We start from the raw sequence: 18,603 nt of genomic DNA on the forward strand, positions 1-18,603 counted from the left end.
AGTGCCTTAGCAGGATTGAGCCATTACTGCTCATGCTGCCTGGAGGGTGACTGTATTCAGGCGGGGTAACTCTCAACTCCTCCTGACTACAATGGGAGCTGAGGAGGGACCCCTCCAGGATTAGTGAGGCCGGGCCTATGGCTCATAAGGCTATCGCATTGCAGATCCCCTAACACAACTGTCAGGGCCCCTCTGTCAGAAAATGAACCGGCACATGCTCAGGGATAGCAATAGCCTGGCATTGCCCAAGTCTATTGCGGCACAGTGAGGTGCATTATGGGAAACCTAAACCGTCTTCTGAAGCATCAGCTGTAAGAATAGACTTGTGATCGTTAATAAAAGTTTGTCCTTGAACTGTACTTTTTATTCTAAGATTTCCAAGCGCTGGGGAAGTATAGTCATCTCCGTGTGACAGATAGGGAAACTAAGCATGGAGCAGTTTAGTGACTTGCCCTCCCCAACAAACAAGTCAGATGAAGGAAACTCTGTGGGTGAAGCAAGTTTGATCATCAGGTGGCCTAATTGTTATCCTACAAAAAGTAACCCACTAACCCCCCCTTTCTGGCCTATGACTGCAGGAGTGTTAACGGACCACTTCACCTTGAATGGTCCCTTAGAATATGTGCTAACTGCTTATGATAAACTATCTGTTCCACCTTGTATTTAGCTGTGACACTCTGAGTACCTCTCCCAGACCTGGAGAAGAGCTTTTGTGTAGCTTCTTGCGAACCTCTCTCAGAAGTTGGTGAGAGGTTCTCCCTAGAGGTGGTAGCTAGGTTGGCAGAAGAATTCTTCCATCGCCTTAGGGCATAGGCATCAACTTCCCCACTTTCCCCCGGGTGCTCGACCCATGCTCTACCCCTGGCCCCGCCCCCACTCCACCCCTTTCCCAAAGTCCCTGCCGCAACTCCACCCCTTCCCTGCCCCATTCCAACTCCTTCCCCAAATCCCCACCCAAGCCCCGCCTCTTCCCCTGAGTGTGCCACATTCCCACTCCTCCCCCTCCCTCCTGGAGCGTGCTAACGCTGCCAAACAGCTGTTTGGTGGCAGCCAGGCAGGAAGCACTGGGAGGTAGGCAGAGGAGCGGGGACGTGGTGGCTCAGGGGAGGAGGAGGTGGGGCATGGGGTTGAGGGGAGCTTGGCTACCAGTGGGTGCAGAGTACACACTAATTTCTCCCCATGGGTGCTCCAGCCCCAGAGCACCCACGGAGTCGGCGCCTATGCCTTAGGGCCATCTACACAGGGGTTAGATCGGCTTAACTACACATGCGAATTTTTCACACCCCTGAGCGACACTGGATCAACCTAACTTTTTAGCATAGACCTGGCCTAGGTGTGTATCGACATGATGCCAGGAGGGGAGTGCTAATGTTGCATATGCCCAGCCCACTCCTCCTTTTGCACATTCACACTGGACTAGACATAATTTGGCGCACAGTACATTGTTCGGAGATGCGTTCTGTAGGGCAAGTGCTCCACAAAAGCAATGACTGACGGATAAATAAGCATCAAGATTGGGCCATCAGTGGTTCGTTTTTGTACTAAAGCGATTTAGTTACTGATGGAGGGCCTGATCCCAAGCCCATTGAAGTCAATGACAGTCCTACTGGTGACTTTGAATGGGCTTTGGAACAGGCTCTCAGTCATGCTGTGTATTCCTGGCAACTTTGAATGTGCCGAGTTGAAATCAGTTACACAAATATGAATAGAATATGAACAGGGGGTCAGTGCCAGCTCCATTATTGTGATAACGCAGTTCTCCAGCCTTTGTTTGTGTGTGTATTGATTTTATTGTGCAAGTAAATGAGTCATTTATCGGCTGCATGCCATTCAAACATGCAGGGGTCTGGTGCTTTTCTTATGTAACTTGCAGGTCTTCCTCCTGGGCCCGCCTGTCTGGAACTCAGTGCAGGACTGAGGTCTAAATGTGAATTTTATAATGATTATTTTATAATGTTGCCTCAAAGGGCAACACCCGCATGGAAGTGTCGGAATGATTATATTTTACACCTGATCAGAGGATCTCAAAGCACTTTACAAACAGTACTGAATTTATCCTCGCAGCGCCCTTGTGAAGCAAAGTATTGTCAGCCTCCTTTCACAGAGGGGGAAACTGAGGCACGGAGAATGGGAGGGGGCAATAATCAGACAATCTTGTGCCTATATGGGGTGGGGTGGGGTTGTAATTCGTACCCATGCCCTTTATCCACTCTCACGCCCCGCTCCCCCCAGCAATATAACTCTAATCTCCCCATGCTGTTCCACAGGCTGTGATCACTACAGCTTCCCAGCTCACACCTTTACTACAGTATAGTGTTAGTTACAGGGCATGGTTTTTAGCTCAAGTTACTTACTGTCAACTGACTTAGCGAACACATTGGTGAGTAGGGCCTGCCTCCTCCCCAATTGTTTAGTCCAGGTCACACGTGTTTGGGAAGCCAAAAACCTGGCAGAAATTGGTGAAAGTCCAGGCTAATGACTAGAAAGGTGTTAGCTAAATTGAACTAACCAGCATCCAATTCACTTGGGTTCAGAGAAACTTTAGTGTAAACAAAGCCATTCAGGAGAGAAAGAGCTGACCTCGCTTTGCATGACTCCACCTCCCCACCTCACTCTCATTTTGCTCCGCCTACACCTCTGCTTGCTCATTACAACCCTCCCTGTACAGCTGGAAAGGGATGTCTTCCTTTCCCACTCTGGCCCTTGTGCCTTGTTGAATGTTACCCTATGCTTGGAGCAGCCGGTGGAGGGGAGCCAGTGTGGCCCAGTGGCTGGGCTTCTGAAAAGTGGGGTTCAATTTCCTGCTTTGCTAGGTAATCTTGGGAAAATCCCTTCCTGGCTTTTGCCTCAGTTTCCCCAACTGTAAAAGGAGGATAATGGTACTGACCTCCTTTGCAAAGCGCATTGAGATCTACAGACATAAAGTGCTCTACAAGGCCCAGGTATTAGTATTATTTATTATGTATACCAGGGATCAGTATTTCCTTCCAATCCCTTCTTAAAGGGTATTTTTCCATGAAGCCTGCCAGTGAGGAGCTGCTGCTAGCAGGCGTGCTCGCAAGTGCCCGCCTTTGAACCTTCACCCCATGTCAGATCTGCCAAAGTTAGACTCTGGGGTGGGCAGCACGTCTCTTCATATTTTATGCATCTGTAAAACACTAGGGACACTTATGATGCTCTCTACACACTGACATACAATAATAACGGCCATATTAACAAAGAGCATAATGGCATTAGAAGACCAGGGTTGAAATCCCGGCCCTGGGGAAGTCAATAGGAATTTTGCCAGTGGAGCCAGGATTTTACCCCTGGGATCTAATCGTGGTTCAGATACTTGCTGTGTGATGCTGGGTCAATCACTTAATCCCTCTGTGCCTCAGTTTCCCCGTCTGTCAAGTGGAGGTGTTAACGATCTCACAGCCATGTTGGGAGACTAAATTCATTTGTGTTTGCAAAGTATTTTGAGAGCCTCAGGCGGGAAGTACCACAGATATTAATAAAAAATGGAGGCGAATGGCTCCATTACCAGAGTACCTGATGCATTTAAGCTTACACTGTGCTGGTGAGGGAGGGATGCGCTGTTCTCTCAATTTTACAGGTGGCAAACAGAGAGACTTTGCCTTGTCAATGGGGAGCCTGCAGCCAAGCACAGCTTTGTCTTGATTGGGATCAGCGCTGCTCAGCTGTGTGTCATAGGCAGGGCCGGCTTTAGGCCAATTCCACCAATTCCCCCGAATCGGGCCCCGCGCCTAAGAGGGCCCCGCACCCAGTGGCAGGGCCGCCCAGAGTGGGGGGCAAGTGGCAGAGAATCCCTTCCCTGGCTAGAGGCGCCTTTTTAATTTTTACTCACCCGGCGGTGCTCCAGGTCTTTGGCGGCACTTTGGTGGCAGGTCCTTCAGTGCCGCCAAAGACCCGGAGCGAGTGAAGGTACCGCCACCAAAGACTAGGAGCGCCGCCCGGTGAGTACAAGCCCCACGTGGTTTTTTTTTTACAGGTTTTTTTTTGTTTTTTTAGTCATCCCTGTGGGGGCCCCGTCAAAACTGTTCGAATCGGGCCCCACACTTCCTAAAGCCGGCCCTGGTCATAGGCCCTGCTCTGCTAACAGCTACAGGAGGTTCTCCTTTTACATAGGGGCCTGTCCTGTGAGAGCAGGAAGAGCTGAGTTCTCACTGCTGTGTGTGCCATGTGCATGGCCCCGGTGTGCAGCAGAGAGAGGAAGGCAAAGAAACCTAGAGCAGGAGACATTCCCCCCCCTGACCTATACAAAGGGGGAGGTCATGCATTTCTCTCACAAAAGCTTAAGAGCAGTATGTGAAAGTGGGGACGGGGAATGAAAGGGTTTAACCCTTCAGAGCACTAGCAACTTCCAAATTGCCAGACAAACCAATGCTGAATGCTCAATGTGTTTTAAAGAGACGAGCCGGGGGAGGCAATATCTTTTATTGGTGAGATAAATGAGCTTTCGAGCTTACACAGCGCTCACGCTGGAAAACTCATCTCTCTCCCCAACAGAAGTTGGTCTGATAAAAGATTTGACCTCACCCGCCTGGTCTCTCTAATATCCTGGGACCAACATGGCTACCACGACACTGCATACCACAGTGTGTTTTAAAGTCAGACGCAAAACACTTAGATACTAAGGCAAAAAGTGCTTTACAAGTGTAGGTAAATACAGAACCTCAGTCTCCAAAGAATTAAACTTTAGCCTGACACCTGGCAGCCACTGCTCGTTACTCACTTAAGCACAGTGTTTAAATCCATCCCAAGGCATAGGGCTTTGGTGAATCCGGGCTGAGATCGCTCCTGGCCATCCAGGTTCTCTTTCAGTCTCTGAGGCTATGGCTACACTTAAAACACTCCGGCTGTAGCACTTCAGTGTAGACGCTCTCTACAGTGACGGGGGGGGGAGGGGGTTCTCCCATCAGCATCGTTAATCCACCTCCCTGAGAGGTGGTAAGAGTTCTTCCAGCAACCTATCACTGTCTACACAAGGGTCTCCATAGCGATGTCTCCCAGGGGGGTGGATTTTTCACATCCTGGAGAGATGTAGCTGTGCCAATGTAAGCTCCCATTGTGGACCAGCCCTGAGATTTGAAACCATCTTAGCACCTTTCCAGTAAGAAATGTTTAACTAAAAGGGGGGGAGGGTTGTTGCTAGAAAAGCACATCACACTGTTTCACTGGCTAGTGTAGACAGGGCCAGACAGTGTCATAAGTCTGATAACAGAAACATGTTTTCACCCACGTGCCTCTCTACCTCCCTACCTAGTTGTTGAGAGCTCATCCCTACCCTGGAAGTGCTCAGTAGCTCTCAGGATCTGGATCTGAACAAAGGGCTTTCTAAGCTCCTCCCATAGGCCCCCACGACGGCTCTGTGGCCGCTGTGCAAGCAGCCTGGTCTGGGAACCAATAAGCAAAAGCAAAATATTCAAACCACAGAATATCCACCCACAGAATATCCTGGGGCGGCTCAGGAATTGCTTCATGCCAGGGAGTCTTCATACAAGAGCCATTGGCACATTTTGAAATACCCTGGACGCCTGTTGTTTTTATTACATCTCAGGCATCTGGTTTATTACATCTGGTTTATTACATCTCGGCTTGCCACCCTCAACAACGAGGGTAAGTGCCATCAACCCAGATGCTTAGTCAGCTACACTGACCTCACTTCTCATGTACCCAGCCCTCCTTTGCTCCTAATCCAAGCGAGCTGAACCCGGGGGTGTTTAGGACCCAGCTCAGCTGCTGCTCCCTTTCAGGTCTCTTCAGGGTTATTACTTGGTGGGAGGTAGGGTCCAGGGCTCAGTGGTGTGAATGAGAGGGAGACAGAAAATCTGGACTGAAAAGCTCCAACTGGAATAGCTCGCCTGTATCCAGGCAACAGGCCTGACGCAACCACCGAAAAAAAATCCCTTAAAACACACACACACACATAGACACAGAGATTTCAGCAGCAAGCCAGAGACAAGAGCGAGACAGAAACCTGATGGCACCACTGACCGAGCTTTGCAAACCCCGAGTTGCAAACCAGAGGCAGAAGGAGCGACAGAGCAAAAAAATATGTCTCTGGCATAGTAATTGTCACTCAGCCCCCGGTAAGTTCGATTCCTTTATTTACTTCCTAACGTGGGTTGTAGTAAACCGTAGTTTCACCCAGACGATGGAGAGAAGCGCTAAATAAAAGATGCACTAGCAGGAGGATTGACTAGATGGCTTAACAGGTCTTTTTTGTCCCTGGTAATATGGACAATGGTCAGATACTGGTATCTGAGCCTGGGAACTGGGTGGAGGTAGAGTGGAGAGCCCATTGGTAGGAGCTGTCCATGCTAACCCCAGCATAGTTCAGGAAAGGGCATTATCCCATGTGCTCATGTGCTCCAGAGGGGCATCTTACGTCCCCCCCGGAATGCACACTTTTTATGGCTTGCCAAAATCCATTCAGGGACTACACCCTGGGCAGTGCGGTTGATTTGAATGGGCTTGTGGCAGGGTATAGATCAGAGCAGAATTTGGCCTTGAGTGGCTGCTGCATCCCCCCCCAAAAACCCATCAAGGACATTCAGTTAGACTCCCAGCTAGCCGGTACGGGAACAGATTCCCTTCTCGGTTACATGGCTGTAAATGGGATATGGGTGGGGGGTAACTTGGCCAAAGTCAATAGAAAATCCCTAGATTGACACGGGTGGAACTGAGCAGAGTCTGGCCCATGTAAGTGAAAATCATCCTCTGCTCAAGGCCCCGACACAGTGCAAGTGAATGTTGGGGTGCTAGATGTAGGCAAGATGGGCTGCACTGGGGAATGGTGTTTTCAGGTTTAGCTATTGTCATTCCGTCTTTGAATCAGACACGGTACTAGATCCTCAACTGGAGCAAATCACCTCCACCAGAACTCTACCGATCGATATCAGCTGAGGAGATGGCCCATACAGTCTATTCTAACATTGGGGAAAAATCCAGAACTCCTGCCAAGCCTTTTACACTGGCTTTGGGTTTCTTTAACCATAGCACAGCAGAACACCGCCAGTCCACACACCGTATAATTGACACACACGTGAATTACTGTGGGGATCTCTCCCTACGTCTCAGTAAAGATTCCTGAGCAGCTAGCTCTCTTATTATTAAGACGTCTCTGCCCTTATGAAATATACAACAGCATATTTGCTGTGATTACAACATTATTAACATGAATACAACTAAACTGCTCCTTTCCAGTAAATAAACCCTGGTCCACCTGGCGATGGATTGATTATCTTTGCTTTGTTTGCTCATGGATTTGCTAATTTACAAAGTTCAGTGCAGCTCCCGGTTGTCAATAGAAATTCGGGAGATTCTGCTGTAAGTAGATTCCAGTGATTTGTTTCTTCAAGTGCCATCGTGTTAAAATGTGGTGGAGGATGGTGTTCGAAGAGTTAACATTTCTCATCTCTCTGCTAAAGCAGGACTGTCTGCGAATGCACATTTAAATGTTACCTCTTGTCCTGTGATCATTATAAATTCATTTTGTAGATGCGTTCTGCTCATCATCGCTTGATTTAGTTGGGGATTGGTCCTGCTTTGGGCAGGGGGTTGGACTAGATGACCTCCTGAGGTCCCTTCCAGCCCTGATCTTCTATGATTCTATGATCAAAAACTCTCAGCCACCAGAGTTTTTAAAACATAGCAGAGAAACTGTGTCCAGGAAAGAGGAACCTGACCCTCTGGTAGTTAGCAGAGCTGGAATCTTTCGGGGGCAGTTAGCTGTCAATTCAGCTTTAAACAGTCGTGGATGGATTGACAATGCTGGTGAATGCCTGGTAAAGAAATGAATCAGCCGGGTGTTTGAATGGATCACATACTAAGGCACGGAACTGGATGAGACAGAGAGTATGGAACAATAGCTGTGACAGACAGTGGATACCGACCCCCCTGTACCTGGATTGTTTTAAAAGGAACTTGGAGCCCAATATTGCAAGCTGCAGGGAGTTGCCGTGAGCTGCATCCATTCCTAAAAACTTCAGTGGATGCGCAGGGCGCTCAGAAGCTCACAGGATCAAGCCCTGAAAGAAGTAAAGAACTTCTGCAAGAAACCCCCCTTCCCTGGCTAAATTCCCTCCTGTATGTAAAGACTAAGGCTAGGTCTACACTACCCGCCGATTCCGGCGGGTAGAAATCGATCTCTCGGGATCGAATTATCGCGTCTCGTCGGGACACGACAATCGATCCCCGAATCGACGCTCTTATTCCACCAGCGGAGGTGGGAGTAAGCGCCGTCGACGGGGAGCCGGGGAGGTCGATTTTGCCGCCGTCCTCACAGCGGGGTAAGTCGGCTCCGATAGGTCGAATTCAGCTACGCTATTCGCGTAGCTGAATTTGCGTATCTTAAATCGACCTCCGCTGTAGTGAAGACCTGCCCTTAACTTGCTCCCCACTGCTCCCAGGGAGAGAGGGATTTTTCATTCACCCCTATAAGGAGTCAGAACGCTTTACGTTTACACAGGCCAACTTTCCTGCTGAAGGATCCCTAAGCGCTGTGTTGCCTCTGTTCACACAGCCCCAGTGGAACGCAGCTGGTTCTGGAGTGAAGGGCAGCAGCCAGTGGAGAGGCAGGGAAGGGCCCAAGCCCAGGTGCCCTTGGGACCTTTGGCAACAGGGTGTGTCTGACCTGTGTGCAGCTCGGCACAAGGAGCGTGCCCTCCCCCCATTTGTGTCCTCCGGCGAGAATCACCATTCTTGCCCTTTGTGGATCAGGGGTGCTCCCTCCTGGCACTGCCAGGGCACAAACCATCCTAAAGCGGGCGGGGTGGGGGGAAGCAGTGCAGAGCAGGGCTCACGTCCACACTGCCCCTGTGCATTCAGGTACTCCAGGATGGATTCACAGCTTCCTAGATTTTAAGGCCAGAAGGGCCCGTTGTGATCATCCTAGTCAGACCTCTTAGAGAATTCTACCCAGCAATCCCTGCACCAAGCCCCAGTCACGTTGCCTTGCCAGGGCATACCTCTGAGAACGCCATCCAATCTCCATGTAACGACCTCAGTGGGCCACGTCCCTGGGCAAGTGGTTCCAATGGCTACTTACTCTCCCTTCTTTGGGGTGGCGGGTCGAGAGCCCTGCCGGGAGCCCCCACTGATGGCACAAGGCTGTGGCGAAGGCCACAACCGAGCCCTTGGGACCAGCATGTTCAAAAGAGCTCGGGGCCAGGCTTTCACCTGCTCTGCACTCACAATGGGGCCAGATTTCCAACAGAGCTCAGCTCCTGTTTAGGCAGGGCCGGATTCGCGAAGTGCCTGGCACCCAGCAGCGCCTGTGTTTTCAGTAGGGATCTGCACCCAACGGGCTGGGCTCCCTTGGCTACACGGCTGCTTATTCTGTTGCCAAATGGGACCTGAGTGCTTCTGAAAATCCAGCCTTTAGGTCCCATCAGGGCAGTTCCAGAACTCTGCTTCTCTTTCCCGCACGGGTACTGGTCAGACCCTGGCTGGGTTTGTGCATAACAGGAGGTGAGGACCAGTTGCAATTGGCTGAGGATGGGCTCCTACAGTATGCAAAAAGCTGGGAGCTGGCCTCCGAGGAAGAAGTCAGAATTAAACGTTACGGGTGAAATCCAGGGTCCATTGAAATCGATAGCAAAACTTCAGTGGGGCCAGGATTCCCCCCCCCCAACTCGGGCTATGCACATCTGGGAAGTGTGGGGAATTATTTGAGGTTGACAAGGGGGGATAGCGTCTTCGCTTGTGGGGACCCTGCCTACCTCTGTGTTTATACAGTGCAGCCCTGATACTGACCACTGAGATTTGAAATTAGCCTGGAAAAAGTCCTATAAGATGTAGGGAACAAAACCTTGATTGCTCCCCGCAGAGTGTGAGGCCAGGGGGAACCATGGTTCCTCAGATCAGGATCGGTGAGCCTGGGTGTACTATATGCTCAGAGAGATGCTCGGGAAAATACTAGTTTGTAATCTTCAGCGGCTCTCTGGGCAAACAGCCTTTCCCCTGCAGAAAGAAGAGCTGACACACAAGGAAATTCTTAAGGCACTGCTAGGTCAGTGGTACTGAATTCTCTCCGTCGGGGATGACCGGAGGATGCAGTGCTGCTGGCCGGGTGTGTTTGACAGGGCCGGTCCCCTCCCTTTTCCCTGAATCCCTTTTCATCACAGCTTTGCTCTTTTTCTGAAGTCTGGTGAATCGGTTTCATTTCCCCTGCAAACCAGCGAGCGATAGGTCAGCCGGCCCCCACGGCTCCCCTCTCTGGATCTTCCTGGTCATTATTTGAGAGAAGCAACAAAGGAAAGGGCCAGGACGCATTGCCTAATTACAGGTAGCAGAAAGTGAAAAAAGCTCAGCTCTTTCTACTCGCCTCACACAGTCTGGGAACCAGACTTAGGGCCTGATGCAAAACCAGTTGAAATCAACAGGAGTCTTTCCATTGACTTCATTTGCTTGCGACTGGAATGTAAAGGATGCCACGCAATGCAAGCCTAGGGTGGGAATGTTCTCCCCACAGCGGCCAGGGCTACCGTAGGAAAGACAATGTGTTTATGAGCTGGGAGGAGTCCAGAGCTGGTGCTGGAACATGGGATTGTGCGATCAGGTTTTATTACTGTGAAGAAGGAACAATGGTGGGAACGCTAGTGATAACTCAGCGTTAACTATTTCACTGCTGTTCTGGTTAGCGTCAGCAGCCAGCTGATGTGTATATTTGTCATTGTATTAGTGGTGGCACTCGTGGTATTACAATAAGACCTCTAGGTTCAAATCCTGGTTGGGACCCCATGGCGCTAGGCGCTGTACAAACACATCGTAAGAAATGGTCCTGAGCTGGAGAGCTGACAGACTAAACAGACAAAGGGCAAGAGGCAAGAAGTATGATCATAGACTTTGGGGGAAACAGTCAGACTTTAAAATCGTGACATTTGGGGGTTCAGAAAAGTGAGTTTAGCTCAGATGTGGGGCCTTGTATACCTCACTCTCTGCCCTGTGCAGTTGCACGCATGGGGGAGCTATACCTGTCTGCACCTGCGGAGATGAGGCCCTCTGGGCACTAAGCCAGTACAGGTTCAAGAACGGGTCCCAGTAAAAAACGTAAAATTATCTAAAACATTCCCGAAGTGTTTTTTCTTGAACATATTTGTTCTGTAACAAAACATGTTCAGATCCAGACAGTCTGCTTATGTGTGTGTCTGTAGCCTTGTCTACACTGGCAGTGGCAGTGGTGAGTAGGGTACGTAGAGCTACATGCCACAGTGAAAAGCAGGCTGCGTCCACATTGCGCTGTGTAGCTATGCATGGCGGTGAAAGGCTCTGGTGTGGGGGGGGAGACAGTGGGGAAAGGCTCTGGCAGCAGGACATATACCGCTAAAAATAGCAATGTAGACAGAGAAGACGTTGCTTGGGGGTGTAGAGAGCCATGCAGGGTACATACCCTAAGGTTCTGGTGTGTCTATACTCACCTAGGCAGTGCCTCACTGTCTACACTGCTGTTTATACCCATGCTAGGGGGGGGCATGCCGTGTCTGGGCTCTACACATCGCCGTAAGTGTAGACACAGCCTGAGAGCGTGTCGAAGGAATACATGATGATAGATAGTGGTCCTACAGTAGAAAGGTTTGCTCCACAGTGACCTGGATAATGCATTCATGGCTTCACTACCCATGAGTAATGCCACCATGTGAAACTCAATCCAATCAGTCCTTTAAGCTGTACCGCTGTATGTATTTATGTCATATTCCCTACACACCTACCCTCAGAGGGCCCGATCCAACACATACTGAAGTCAATGGGAAAACTCCCAATGACACTGATGGACTTTGGATCAGGCCCAGAGAGAGACTAGTCTTGAACACAGTTTTTTCCTTCTCGATTCTTGAGAGACTGAAGGTTGTTCCAGGCTATTGAAGGACATTATGGAAATGGAGATGTGCGGCCGGGACATATGGCAAACGATACAGTAATAGATCAGACATTCACACGCTCTAATGTAATGCCGGGAGAGCAATCCTCCACAGAGCCCTGGGGATGGACAGATGACCTAACAGGTCTTTTCAGTCTCTAACTTCCATTATGCAAGGACTGTTATTTATCCACCCGCTCTTTGTCCCACCAATGCTGCGTATGTTTCGGTGCATAAGTGCACCGAGACAGATCCGTGCAACACAATTCCCCAAATGTGCTCCTATTGCTAACCCAAAGCCACCGAATTCTGATACCCCTTCCTCATGCGGAGTGAAATCTTCCTCCCCGAGCAGCCCCATTCATTGGCCACTTGTGGAGCAAGAGTATCAGCATCCCATCCCTGACTGGAAACCACAGGCCAAAAGGGTGAGCCACCATTGTTCCCAGCATCGGCACCATCTGCACCCTTCCCACCGCACACCTGTGATCCGGTTCCACTAACAACAGGGATATGGATGCAGGGGAAACGCTGCTTGTTAATGGTCACAGGGAGAGTGGAGCCAGCTTCCTGGCCTATTCTAATCTCTATGGCAACGTCTGCGAGCTCCTCGCCACCAGCCCCACAGCAAACTCACTGCAGATTGTACAGTGCAACAAGCCACTGCTTCCCGGCTCCCGTAGGTGCAGGTCAGCTGGTGACACAGCAATCAATACCTCTCCTCACCTTCCCCAAACATACCCAGGAAGTAAGTCAGCCCTAGAGAGAGTGAAGCAATTTCTTCCCCCTCCTTTGGCAGGAGATGAACCCGTATATTGTTCAACGCAAACCTAAAGCTCAGGAGGGATAGAAAACTGCTCCCTTCAGGGCTCAATTCTGCCAGGGGCAGAGCACCCGGAGCTCTGAGCATCTTCAATGAGACTTGAGAAGTCGACATTAGAGCTGGCTGGAAAATTTTCTGCCCAGCAGTTTTCCGTCGGAAAAGGTCACGGCCGCTTTGACGGAACCGAATTTTTTTCACGAGTTTCTATGACATTTCATTTTGAAAAAGAAAAAAAATGGAGGGGAAAAAACGTTCTGAAAACGCCTAAATGTCCCACTTTGACATTTGCAGACTGAAAAGTTGGGATGTCTCCCATCAAAACAACCTTTTGTTTAGAAATTGACTTTAATTTATATAAAAACATTAGAAAAGAAAAGAAACATTTTGAATGTATGGAAATAAAAGGTTTGAGTGACCCAACGTGAATTTTTGTTTAAGAATGTTGTTTCATGAACATCACTGACATTTTGGCTGTTTGTCCCAATTAGGGACACATTTATTTATTTATTTTTGATTTCTCAATTTTTTTTTTTTTACCAGACAGAAAATCTGTTTTCCAGCCACCTCTGCTCGACACCTCGCAAGAGGCTGTAACAAAGGGACAATCCTGCCCCCAGATGCTCATAATCTTCCACTTGGACTTGTCTTATACTTAGATTGTAAATTCTTGGAATCAGGGATCATCGCTTTGTTCTGTGTTTGTACAGCACCAAGCACAGTAGGGTCCTGCTCCATGACTGGTGCCCCCTTATCATCATGAGTACTCAGAAACATGCCGCATCTAACCATTGAGAGCCTATCCTGCAGCCCTTACTCACATGAGTAGTCTCATCGACATCAATGGGAAGGTGCTACTCATGTAAGGAGAGAAGGGCTGCACTCAGTGATCCTGGTAAAGAATCGCCTTGTGGTTAAAGCAAAGCACTAAAACCCAGGAGATCTGGGTTCAGTTTTCCAGCTCTCCCTGTGTGAGCTTAGCCAAGTCACTCGCTCTCAGTTCCTCATCTGCAAACTGGGACTGATAATCAGTCCTTTGTCTGTCTTCCGATTTAGATTCTGGGCTCTTCAAGGCTGTGATTGTCTGCGTATATCTAGCGTGATGGGGAGCTAATCTCATTTCATGCCTCTAGGTGCTACTACAATGCACATAATTAACATTGCTGGTGTGTCTAATTACCCCACCTTCATGTATGCTGCCGTAGAGAAGCACACCCACACCCCATTTTCCAGATCTTTCTGCTGTAATTGGAAGCGCCTCTGCCTAACCTCCTTATCTGTACAATTAAAGTCAATACACTGACAAGAACCAGCAAGATATTTACATAACAGCCATAAATAACTGCACCCTGTTCTATTGGTCACCCTCGCCCTGCCTCCTCATCTACCCCCTGCATCCTATGGCAGGGATCATGTCTTTGCTTCCCTGTCTGTACGGTGCTCTTTGGGCACAGTGTGAACCTGCAGAGGGCAGGGAATTAGCAGGCACAGACGTGCCCAGCTTGCTCCTCTACTGATCGTATGTGTATAACGCTGACACCCCTGGTTGGAGTTGTCGGCAGCAGGGATCAAAACCAGGACCTCTGGATTTTAATGCATGAGCTTCTACTGTCTCAACTAACTTGGCCAAGGCTGTACCAGGCTCATCAATGACTAGTTGGCCTGGTTATCACTAGAGGGGGACAGAGAACCACACCGAGCCGGCACGGCTTACCCATGGAAAGGCGGGAATTCAGCATACACAGAACAGGGTGAAGGGGAGACAGGCACAGGCGCTGACTCCGTGGGTGCTCCGCGGCTGGAGCACCCAGGGGGAAAAATTAGTGGGTGCTCTGCACCCACCGACAGCCAAGCTCCCACCTCCTCGCCTCCTTCTCCCCCCCAGCCTTCCCCGAGCGTGCTGCATCCCCACTCCTGACCCTCCCTCCCAGCGCCTCCCACCACCTAACAGCTGTTTGGCGGCACTTAGGACTTTCCAGGAGGGAGGTGGAGGAGCGGGGACATGGCATGCTCAGGGGAGGAGGTGGAGAAGAGGCGGGGCAGGAGCGGGGACTTAGAGGAAGAGGGTGGAATGGGGCGGGAAGGGGGCGGGGACTTTGGGGGAAGGGGGTGGAATGGGGGCAGGGTGAGGGCGGAGCAGGGGTTTGGCCAGGGGCGGGGTATGGATCCCGTCTAGTAGCAGCCCCTCCATTACACGGGTGTCCCTTGCTACTGGCCATGAGAGCTGTTCGCATGGAACTCCCATGCGTTTGGGGCCACAAGTGCTGGGCACCCTCCACTTCCATTGGCTTCAGTGGGCAGGCAGGACTCTCAGCACCATTGCAATGTTTCGTTCCTCCATTTGAGAGGCCCAGGTTCCCCATTCATTGTAAGCCCTGCAGCAGAGATGAAAGTCCATTAGATGGACATCCACTTGCAGTCCCTTCTAACCGTAGGATTCTATGATTCTATGCCTGTTCCCTGAAATTTTTTTGCCCGGTGCTTTCGTGGAGAGAACAGATATTCCTCATGAACCCAAAGGCCTGGCTGGATCATGGCCAGAGGAGACGTAAGTTCTGGCTGGATCATCAGAGCTGCTTGGTGAGCAATGCCTCCCGACTCTGTAACCGCAGTTGCTAAACTGCGAGTCTATCCAAAACAAACAGCAGCTCCAGTCTGGATAGATCTACAGGCCCCAGCCTTTGCATGCTGCCTGGCTGTTCTGCCTTTATGGATGTGGTGCAGTGGTTTGAGCCATGGGCCACAAAGCAGGGCTCTTTTCTTTATCCTGACTGGCTGCCTCTCTGTTCTCACATACCCCATCTGTGAAGGAGGGGATGCTGGTAGGTTTAATTGGCCGCTCTGATGCGATAGTGACGAGTGCCATGGAAATACTGATGAATTAATTAGCTAGGGCTGAACCTTGCGGTGTCCAGCACTGGTGGAGATGGCCCCCAAACAGCTGAAAAGTGGCAGGTCCACTGTGAGGCCGGGGGAGGGAAATGGTAGCAAAGCAGGCTCCGTGCCCCCATCTGCACGATGATGAAGATGTCTGGGACAGGCCTCCAGAGCTTCCCAGGGAGAGAGGATCTGAGATGGGACAGGGGCCTGGGTCTCCATGCTGTATGGATCCACTGGGCCAAAAACCTGCACTGGAGCAGGGTGGGGGCTGGGCATAGGCATTTGAGGAGGCTCACATGCGAGTGCTGGAAGCAACGTAGAAGTGGGGGGGCTACATGTGCCTGGACCATGGCCCTGTCCCCAAGGCTCTGCCCTGTGTCTTCCCCTGAGGCCGCCCTTGCGCCGCCTCTTCCCTCCCCCTCCCCGAGGCCCTGCCCACCACTCGCTCCTCTCCGCCTCCTCCCACAAAGTCTCTGCTGCCCACCCTCCGCTCGCTCTTCTCTGCCCCTCCCCTGAGGCCCCGCCCCACTCACTGCACGTTCTTCTCCGCCTCTTCCTCCAAGGCCCCACCCACCCACTGCTCACTCCTCTCTGCCCACTGCCTTCCCGGAACAGTGGGAGCCACCAGGGGGCCACCGCCATGACCCATCACTTTTTCTTGCCTTAGGCGAGCAATGCTGGGAGGGGAAGAGAGGAGCGAGCGGCAGTCAGGGGGGAGGCCTCAGGGGAAGAGGCGGAGCAGGGGTGGGAGGAGGTGCACGAGGGCAGGGCCTTAGAGGAAGAGGTGGAGTCGGGGGCCGGGCAGAGTGTGGGCTCACCCCACTTCTATGGAGCTTTGCTTCCGGCTGCCTCCAGAGAGGTGTCCCACGCCGCATCCGCGGCATTTCCCCTCTGCATGTCCGGCCTTTTTGGGGGAGGCTTAGTCTCCCCTGGTCTCTTATACACGCCACCCATGAGCCTGGCTAATGTTGCAACTCATGCTGTTGACTGTATTAGTGGCCACAGCATGATTGCCCAGGTAACCTGGCCAGTGGCAATTAAAATTTCCATCCTCGATGGTCCTCATGTGGAAGAAGGACCATTAAGCTTGTAAGTTCTTCAGGGTAGGGAGCTTCTTTTTGTTCTGTGTTTGTCCTGCGCCTAGCACAATGGGATCCTGGTCCATGACCGAGGCTCCTAGACGCCACCAGACCAAATCATAATAATCATTCAGATAGACTTTGCTTTGCTCACCAGGATCCAGTCTGGAAGTCTGGTTTACACACAGACTTGCACCAGTTTAACTCAGTCGTGTTCCGAAAACCTACTTGGTTACTTTGGTGGCAAATCTGCAGGAGGGAGAGAGGGGGAGGGGAGTCACTTATTTTGGATTAAAAGTAGCAAAAATTGATTTAACTGACGTTGGTTAAAACAATTGACTGTAGCCTCTTTGATTCTGAAACCAGAGTGTTCCCGCCTAGCCTCACGCTGAAATCAGTTTACATTCACATCTTTTGCTATTTGTGCATAGATCACCCCTATTTTTTATTGCTAATGATCTCAGGCTGTTCTGTAGCACATTGCCGCAGAGTTCAGTATCACTACCCCTATTTTAAAGAGGGGCGAACTGAGGTGAAGAGCCTTGCTCAAGGTCGGGAACAGATGACTGGTCTCCTGGGTGCCAGTCCAGTGCACGCTCCACAAGGCTACCTGGAGAGCTCGTCAGTAAAGGTGCTATGTAAGTCCTTTCTTTGGGGCAGGGTCGTCTAGGGTTTGCAGCTTGGTATATTCTTCTCTTCTCAAAGAATAAATGAGTAGACGGATAAAGGCTATTAGAATCACTTGCTGCTCATCCAGAATAATACAGGGAAATAGCATAATGTACCGTCCATCAAACATAATGAAACGAAGGGGCTACTTTCCTTTTGGCACATCACTCCATTCGATACAAAATATTAACCAAATCTCAGTTCTGTGTCCTTCTTTTCTCCTCCAAAAAATCCAACCCGATAAAATGAACCTGTTGATTCTCTGGCGCTCGACCTCCCACGGTGTTGAATGCCCACTGAAGTCACTGGGAGCTAGCGATGCAAAATGCCTTGCCAGGCGTAGTGCTCTGCGGACAAATAAGACAAGGTGTGGGCCATGTCGCGTAAGCCATGGGGCAGCTGTCAGGAGGCGGGGAAAGGGTTGATGTTAAAGTCCGTCATTTTAAACTCCCGTTCCATTATACAGCCAGGTAAAAGGCCATGAACTGCACTGTTTAATATGGAGTCATTCGTAGCGCAACCCCTTCCATTTCCTTTCATCAGCCTCTGATTGACTTCTAATGGCAATGTTGTTATTATCTGTCAGCCAAATGGGCTTTGACAAAGCAAGTGTAAGGTTCCTCATCCCTCAAATCCCTCCTCTCTCTGTGCCGTAGACATGAAGGCAAGACGGAAGCTGAGTCACTCTACAGAATGGAAGCGTTTCCTGACATCTCTCCAGAGTTATATTAAGGACTTGAGTGCATCGCTTTCCTGCAGAGTTTCAGGCATTAGGTTGCAAATGACTAATTAATATCATTATCAAAATCATGTTAATGCAATGTGTGAGTTAGCCTGCGGAACCCACTGCCACATGATAATACTGGGGCAAATAGTAGACTGTGAAACAGACTTGGACAGTAAAAGCAGCTAGGGTAACAATATTCAAAGGCTAAAGATGTCACCATACATTTAGAAACATAGGAATAGCCATGCTCACTGGAACAGATCAATGGCCCAACTACAGTAGACTACCATTTTGTTTTCAGTAGTGACCAGTGCTTCAGAGGAAGGTATAAAACCCCCAAGATGCATCTCATCATGTAGTGCAATGCCATGGTTGGGGGCAGGGAATATCTTCCTGTTCCCAGGGGGCAATTCGCTTACACCCTACGTCATGAGTATTGAAAGCACTTGAGTATTGTTACCCTACCTGCTTTTACTGCAGTTGCTATAGTTATCGGTTTCATAAATGTCCAGGTCTGTTTCAGAGTTTACTATTTTCTCAGTTCTATCATGTGGCCGTGGGT

The 18,603-nt window shown here is 50.2% G+C and overlaps 1 protein-coding gene across 3 annotated transcripts in view; it reads left to right on the forward strand.

The window, feature by feature from the left end:
- Positions 1–5,824: 5,824 nt before the first annotated feature.
- FAM167A (family with sequence similarity 167 member A) overlaps positions 5,825–18,603 on the forward strand; it is a 34,414-nt gene continuing 21,635 nt past the window's right edge. For all 3 annotated transcript variants that reach the window (XM_034766715.1, XM_034766714.1, XM_034766713.1), the window contains exon 1: positions 5,825–6,095. The gene's annotated coding sequence lies outside the window, so the exon portion shown is untranslated. The remainder of the gene's footprint in view (positions 6,096–18,603) is intronic.

Source organism: Trachemys scripta, chromosome 3 (assembly GCF_013100865.1).
Source record: "Trachemys scripta elegans isolate TJP31775 chromosome 3, CAS_Tse_1.0, whole genome shotgun sequence".
Taxonomy (NCBI): Eukaryota; Metazoa; Chordata; order Testudines; family Emydidae; genus Trachemys; species Trachemys scripta.